Consider the following 7894-nt stretch of genomic DNA (forward strand, 5'->3'; position numbering starts at 1 on the left):
GACTTGTACCCGTCCTGATGTGGTACTTGCTTTGAGCATGGTCAGCAGGTATCAGGGGAACCCTGGCAAGGCTCATTGGACAGCGGTAAAGAACATTCTCAAGTACCTGCAAAGGACTAAGGATTGGGTCCTTACCCTTGGTGGCAATGAAGACTTGAGAGTTTTAAGGTATATTGATGCTGGTTTTCAGACTGATAGGGATAATTTCCGCTCTCAGTCGGGCTGGATCTTTACCTTAAATGGAGGGGCAATTTCTGGGAAGAGTTCCAAGCAGGAGACGGTGGCTGATTCGACTTGTGAATCAGAGTATATAGCAGCGAGTGAAGCAGCGAAGGAGGCGATATGGCTAAAGAACTTCATCGGAGACCTTGGAGTTGTACCAGCTATTAAGGAACCTATAGAGATTTTCTGTGACAACAATGGTGCGGTTATCTTAGCCAAGGAACCAAGAGATCATGGTAGATCTCGACACATTGACAAGAAATATTACTTCATAAGACACAAGATTGAAGAAGGACTCCTTGTGACAACGAGGATATCGTCGGATGAGAATCCTGCAGATCCCCTTACGAAGGGACTGACGAGGGTTAAGCATTTTCAGCATGCAAGACGCATCGGGCTGAGGGACGATATTAGTTTTACAGATTAGATAGTTTTCCTGAAACTTGTAAAATGTAATCGACGTTTGATGATGAATAAAATTTGTGATTTATTTATGAGTAAAGTGTTACTATCATTGTCAATTATTTACTATTGTTTCAGTTTTGCATGTTTTGACTTCCAGAATAATTAATTTATTCAAACCTCCACAATCGATCATACGTCGGAAGTAGGTATGAATCAAGATTGTCATGAATTGGGTTTGTAGATGCCCTAAAGGTGTTTAGACATGGCAATGGTTGCTGCAACATTCATGAGTACTCATAAGTTATGAGTATTGGTATAAACCCACGCTCACTTGTATCACTTCATAGAAATTATCTCGAGTAATCGTGAGATGATAACATCATATAAATCTTTAAACCTAGAGATATGAGTTCTTACCTATGAGTTGGTTGTGCATTGATTGCACGTAAACACATCAGTAACTTGATGTTATAAAACGTGCATTTGTGTACAATTCAATAAGTAGTAGAACAAGCATATCAGTTGAAGTTTATCTGTTCCTTCTAGAAATAGAAGCGATATCTGGGCCCCTCGATGATTTTGTGTTGACCCATGTACCAGGCCTGGTCAGAACTAAACCGATGTGTTCAGTGAAGTTCTTCGTCAAACAAATCAGAAAATCGAGAAACAACAGCTAGACAATAAGCAAGACATAGTTCCATGTGTTTGTCCGGCTGATATCATGAGAATAGAGGATTATGTGATCACTTATCTAAAATGGCGCTTCATAGTTCGACAGAGTCTTCATTGTTCGAGGGAGTTTTCGAGAGCTACGATTGTTGGTTCGTTCCTGAAGTTATAGGCAAATACAGTTATTAGACTTCGCCAAGTGGGAGTCTGTTGGATAAGGTGTCTAAGTCCATAACTTATTTGGTATATACTTGACCCGACCGGCATGGTCCATTTGAGTTGCATCTCATCCAAACTATTATGGATAATTTTATGAGAGTTATACACATATGTTTATTAATATATTATGGGTTATAATATATTAATATGAAGTTACGTTATTTAATTAGTTTTAGTCTTAAATTAATTATGAATTAATTTAGAGATTAAAAGGAATACTAATTAGATTATGGGCTATTTGTTTTATAGTGTGGGCTAATACTCATTTGTTAATGGACTAGGCTTATGTGGAAGTCCATGGATGATCCATGGAGCTTTTAACCCATGGATCCTTGGAAAGGAAAAGACATGGGTTATTAGGGTTTCACCCTAACCATGCACACTATATAAGCATGCTTATGGAGCATGAAATGGAGCCTAAGAGAAAACTATTGAACTAGTGTGTGTGTGTGTGTGTGTGCATGTGTGTGGCCGATTTTATACAAGGGTGTATACTCTCTCAAAGTTTTCCAAGAGTTTGTGGTGTTTGTGATTCCATTTGAGGCATTCACACTATTGGTGCTTGGCCCTCAAACTCCTTAGAACCAAACTCACCAAAAGGTATGTAATCTCTTCTAACTCTTTTATGTCGAAATGTTCCCCATGCCATGTTAGATAGGTTATAAACCTTGGAAAATTATTATTTTGCATGTATTTAGACAAACATAGATCCAAGGTTTATTAGGGTTGCATGAAAACTTAGGAAGTGTTAGATTGCTCAAAACCCAACAGGTTCACGGCCCAAGATAAATCAAAGTACGAGTTTTATGGCCCATTAGGTTAATTAGATTTGTCATGGCCCAATAAGGGTATTTTGTTTCATTCTACGCCCATTATGGCCCAAGATGTTAAAATAAATGAAAGTGGGTACAATTAGAGTCCATTTAAGAGTTCTAAGCCCAAAATAGTCAAATTGGAAGCTTATTGGTCCATTAGGCCAAATAAGGAAATCCTAGTCCATATGGACTTAAATCGGGTTTTACTTTAGGGTTTCCAACCTTTGTTGACTATTTGAATGTTTTTATTTAGTATTTGATAGAATTTTTGTTGTCATTGAACAAACACCATACATGTTTTCAAGTTTTAGTTACATTGTTATCATTGTTTACTGTTTACAAGGCATCAGAATTCCTAGTTGTGACATCATCCCCTCGCTAGAGGGAATTTCGTCCCAAAATTCTTTTTAAGCTAGAGTTCAGAATCCGAGAATAGGTGAGGGTAATTTTGTTTCATCTGGTCTTCGCGTTCCTATGAAAATTCTAGTCCACACCTAACGTTCCATCGAACCTTTACAAACGGAATGCGAAATTTTCTCGTATGCTTCACTTCCTTGTCCATGATTTCAACCGGTTCCTTGATGAACAAGAGATTGTCGTTGATTTTGATTTCTTCCAATGGGATGACAAGAGTCTCTTCGGATAAGCACTTCTTCAAATTTGAAACATGGAACACGGGGTGTATACTGCTAAGCTCGGCAGGTAGATGCAGTTTATAAGCCATTGGACCGATTCGGGCAAGAATCTCGAAGGGTTCAATGTATCGTGGGTATAGTTTTCCCCATTTCCCAAAATGAATCACTCCTTTCCAAGGAGAGACTTTTAACAACACCCGATCCCTAACTAGAAATTCCAAGGGCTTTCGCGGCTTATCAGCATAGCTCTTCTGTCGGTCTCGTGATGCTTGTAGTCGAGCTCTGATTTGAATTATTTTCTCCATTGTTTCACGTATGATCTCAGGTCCTGTTAACGTATTGCTTGATGTCTGTCCTCCTGCTAGTTGAGTATCACCTACCTCAGCCCAACACCACGGTGATCTGCATTTACGCCCGTATAGTGCTTCGAAAGGAGCAACTTTGATGCTTGAGTGATAACTGTTGTTGTATGAGAATTCGATTAAAGGCAAGTGGGTATCCCATGACTTTCCAAAGTCCATCAGACATGCGCGTAGCATATCTTCAAGAGTTTGAATGGTTTGCTCACTTTGACTATCCGTTTGTGGATGATAAGCAGTACTCATGTCAAGATGTGTTCCCATAGCCTTTTGAAGTGCTTGCCAAAAACGCGAAGTGAATCTACTATCTCGTTCGCAGATGATAGATATTGGCACTCTATGAACTCTCACCACTTCTTTAATGTATATCCTGGTCAACCTTTCCATCTTCTGTGATTCTTTTATTGGCAGGAAATGGGTGGATTTCATCAATTTGTCGGCTATTACCCATATGGAATCCAATCCATCTGTTGACTTGGGTAATTTGGTCACAAAATCCATAGTAATCCTTTCCCATTTCCACTCGAGAATTACTGGCTATTGTAGTAATCCCAAGGGCTTCTGATATTCCACCTTCACTTTAGCGCAAGTAAGGAATTTGCTAACTGTCACACCCCGAAAATCAAAGGCGGAAACATTTCCGGGGTGGACTCCACGTTGAGTATCAAATCCAATGCACATAGTAAGTAAAGTAAAACAACCATTACATTACATAAGAAAAGTTTTACAGTGGTTTCAAAAGTAAAGTTTGTACAGTTGTGATACATAGTATATATAAACAAAATGAAACGGGTCTTCATGTACTCCGTCTTCTGACCAAAAAGGATCTTCAAGTACCTGTTCTAACGCTGACCTGAGAACACAAGCGGTTTAAAAATCAGCATAACGCTGGTGAGTTCATAAGCGGTTTTTGTTTGTGAAAATGTTTCAAGTTTCCTTTCTGTTTCTGACATGTTATGTATACCAAGAAGATCCCATATTTTCTTAAAAGTTGGTTGTTGTTTCACAAATGTAAAGTATAGTAAGTTTGTACACTGAAAACATGTCTACTCATGTGAAAATGTATAGTTTGGTTATCCGGCTTGTTAAACTGTTCTGTTTACTTATAATGTATTCCCAGGAAAGTCCCATACTTTCCTTATTGTATATTACCAATTGTAAATGATGTAATGTTATCCAGTTTGTTACTCTTTCTAGTTATGTAAGAGTTACCCAGGAAAGCCCCATGCTTTCCTGCTTGTTGGTTTTCAATGTGAACGATGTAAAAGATGTAAGGATGTAAACGTGGTTAGATTCCATGTTTTCCCCAGGAAAGTCCCATACTTTCCTGAATGTTGATTACTGTACGTGAAAGATGTAAAATATGTAAAAGATGTATGAAGTGGTTCATTATTACTTTAAGTAAATCTCTGTTATCCTAATTGCGAGTTCCATAACCATACGATGGACTAAACCTGTGGCAATAAGTAGTCCACATACTTTTGACTTTCGTCACCCTTGAACCATTTCGGTTCGGCTGTAGCTAGCAGCCAGGTGTGGGGTAGTCAGCCCCGTATAGATCTATACACTCAAGTCACGCTCTCTAAATACTAGAGATTCTGGTTACGGGTGCAGTCCTCCACTCGCATATCTATGTGGAGTGTTCGCCGAGGACGTGTCTCCAATCATACAGGATTAACAAATTTACTAGTAATAATATGATAGTCCTCCACTCGCGTATATATGTGGAGTGTTACCGTGGACAAAACAGTGTACAGGAATTATATTCAAATGTCTAATGTCATGCTTTTAACTGATAAAATGTGGAAAGTCATTTGTGAAATATATGTAAAACATAACAGTTTAAAGACCCATTTCACAAATATATGTTACGTGATCTGCATGTTCAAATGGTTATCAGTTGTAGTAATCAGTATTAAAAGCATATGGAATATTAAACACATATTTGAAAACATGTTTTGAGTACAAGAATTCCCTTGTACTTTGCTTGTGTTCCCCCCCCCCCCCCTAAAAACAGTGAAAACAGTGAAAAAGGGTAGGGGTATGAACTCACCAGACTCGGAAATGCGTCGGTTTTGGATACTAGACGTTGGTTCGGGGTTTGATTACTCGCGATGTCCCTATGTAAAATGAAATAATCTCCATATATATTCAATTAGGGATACATTCACTAATTATATGGAACATTACACTCCGACGAGGTTAACACCTCAAAACGAGCGTTTGGAGTGACCCAGGTGACATCTACGGACATGTAATGGCACTTGGGACTTGGGACTTGAGTTTACTCCCCAAGAGTAAACATTTTAAGGAGTTTACAGCCACAAAACACACACACACACACATGAGTTTACGGCTGTAAACTCATGTTGGTGTCATTTGGAGGGTTTAATGGCTTGTTTGGACATGGGGATTGTTGGAATGGATTTCTAAAATGCCTTGGAATGGATTGAATGGAATTATATCACTTAAAAGGGAGTTTACGGCCACACACTTGGAGTTTATGGCCGTAAACTCACCCATGGCCAAGAAAATTTGATTTAAGCTACAAAGGATAATCACATGTGATTCTAACTAATTTTCTAAGGCTTGGTATCAACTTGTGGCTTCATTTGACAGCTTTATATGAGTTTATGGCCCAAACATATATCCTCTGGCCGTAAACTCTAATATGGTTAAGAAAAGATTAGTTTTTGATGCTAAGAACAATCACATGTGATTCTAGGAATTTATCCAAGCCTTTGTGGTGGTTTAAGGGCATCATTTAACAAAGTTTCATGAGTTTATGACCAAGGGCATGTTCCTAGGCCATAAACTCCTATATGTGGCATTTTTGATGTGTTACAAACCCTTAAACTATTTTTAGATGTATCTAGGATTTACCACAAAGCTATTTGTTAAGTTACAAGACATTTGGACATGTTTAAAGGCACTAAATCCCCCTTTTAGAGGAGTTTACGGCCCAAGAAGGAGCCTTGGCCGTAAACTCTCTTTTGTCCCATATAATTCATGTTTTAGATGTTTCAAGTCCCGATTTGCAAGCCTCGAGGTCATATCTAAGTCCCAACTATGATTTGGAAGGGTAATTTGGCTTAAAAACCCCATTTTGAGGAGTTTACGGCCGAAGCTTGATCCTTGGCCGTAAACTCATGTTCTTGGTCCCAAAACTAAGTTTAAACATCAATTTGAAGGCTAAAGAGGTTGAATAACAAGTTAGGGGTGTTACCTCTTTGATTGGAAGCCTTAAATCTTTGTTTTGGACCTTTGATTATGGATGAGGAGAGAGGTTGGGAGACTTTTATGAGAAAATGGCCAAAGGATTCAAATGGAGTCTTAAAACACTTTATATAGTGTCTAAGTTTTGGACACGGTGGAATTCTACCCGATACCGGCGTTAGACAAGGCTTTTGGTCGTACCCGATTAGGTTGTCGTAACCCGATATGGTAAATTCTAGAAATATTCCGATCACTAAACTGGGGTGTTAAAATGATTTCTAAATGTATTAAGACACCCATTAAGTCATTTTAGATATGTACCAGTTAATGACTTAATTAAACAGAAGATCGGAAATCGAATTTGGAAACGACGATTAGTTGCGTGAATTGTACTACGAAAGAGTTACAAGAGATGGTACGGAAATTTTGGGTTGTTACACTAACATAGGTGGCAATTTCTGCCTTCATGTTGGGCCACCAATAACGTTGCTTGATATCCATGTACATTTTATCTTAACCTGGATGGATGGAGTATAGTGTCATGTGGGCTTCATTCATGACTACTTCTCTGAATCCTCCAAGTTTAGGGATCCAAATGCGGTTCATGAAATAATATGCTCCATCCTCCATCACTTAGAAATTCTTTTCCATTCCAAGTAACGCTTCGCTGGTTTTATTTTCTGCCTTTATGGCATCGAACTGGGTTGCACTGATTTGCGAGGCCAGGTGGGATTGAATGGTTATCGCGAGAGTCTTCACACGACTATTTGAGTATTCTTTCATACTCAAGGCATTAGCTACCACATTAACCTTTCCCGGGTGGTACTTGATTTCGCACTCAAAATTGTTTAGCAGCTCAACCCATCTTCGTTCCCCCATTTTCAACTCTTTTTAATTTAAAATGTTTTGGAGACTCTTGTGGCAAGTGAAGATGGTGCACTTTGTACCATAAAGGTAGTGCCTCCAAATCTTCAATGTGACAACCCGAAATTTCCATTCTGTACAAACTATAACACTTCAATAGAAGTTATAGTAGTCATAGTTAATTTTCATAATTTTTCGTGTAAGTTTGAGTGATTCAGGGTTTACTATTTCAGGAAATATCAGGAGAGTGGGTGCACTAGGGTTTTGTGCAACACTGTTATTCCAACACTCTATTATATTAGAGATCATTTCAGGAAGAACAATATTTTCTGCCAAAAATATCTCAGGACTATAAATAGAATTCTGAACCAAATTCATTCATTATTCGCATTTCCGACTAGAGAAAAGCCATTTTCTCTCTCACGGATCTTCGGGTTTCTATACCAAAACGTGAGTAACTCTTTCTAGTAATGTTAGAAAGCTTTATATG

Source organism: Lactuca saligna, chromosome 9 (assembly GCF_052625555.1).
Source record: "Lactuca saligna cultivar CGN05327 chromosome 9, ASM5262555v1, whole genome shotgun sequence".
NCBI classification, from domain to species: domain Eukaryota; kingdom Viridiplantae; phylum Streptophyta; class Magnoliopsida; order Asterales; family Asteraceae; genus Lactuca; species Lactuca saligna.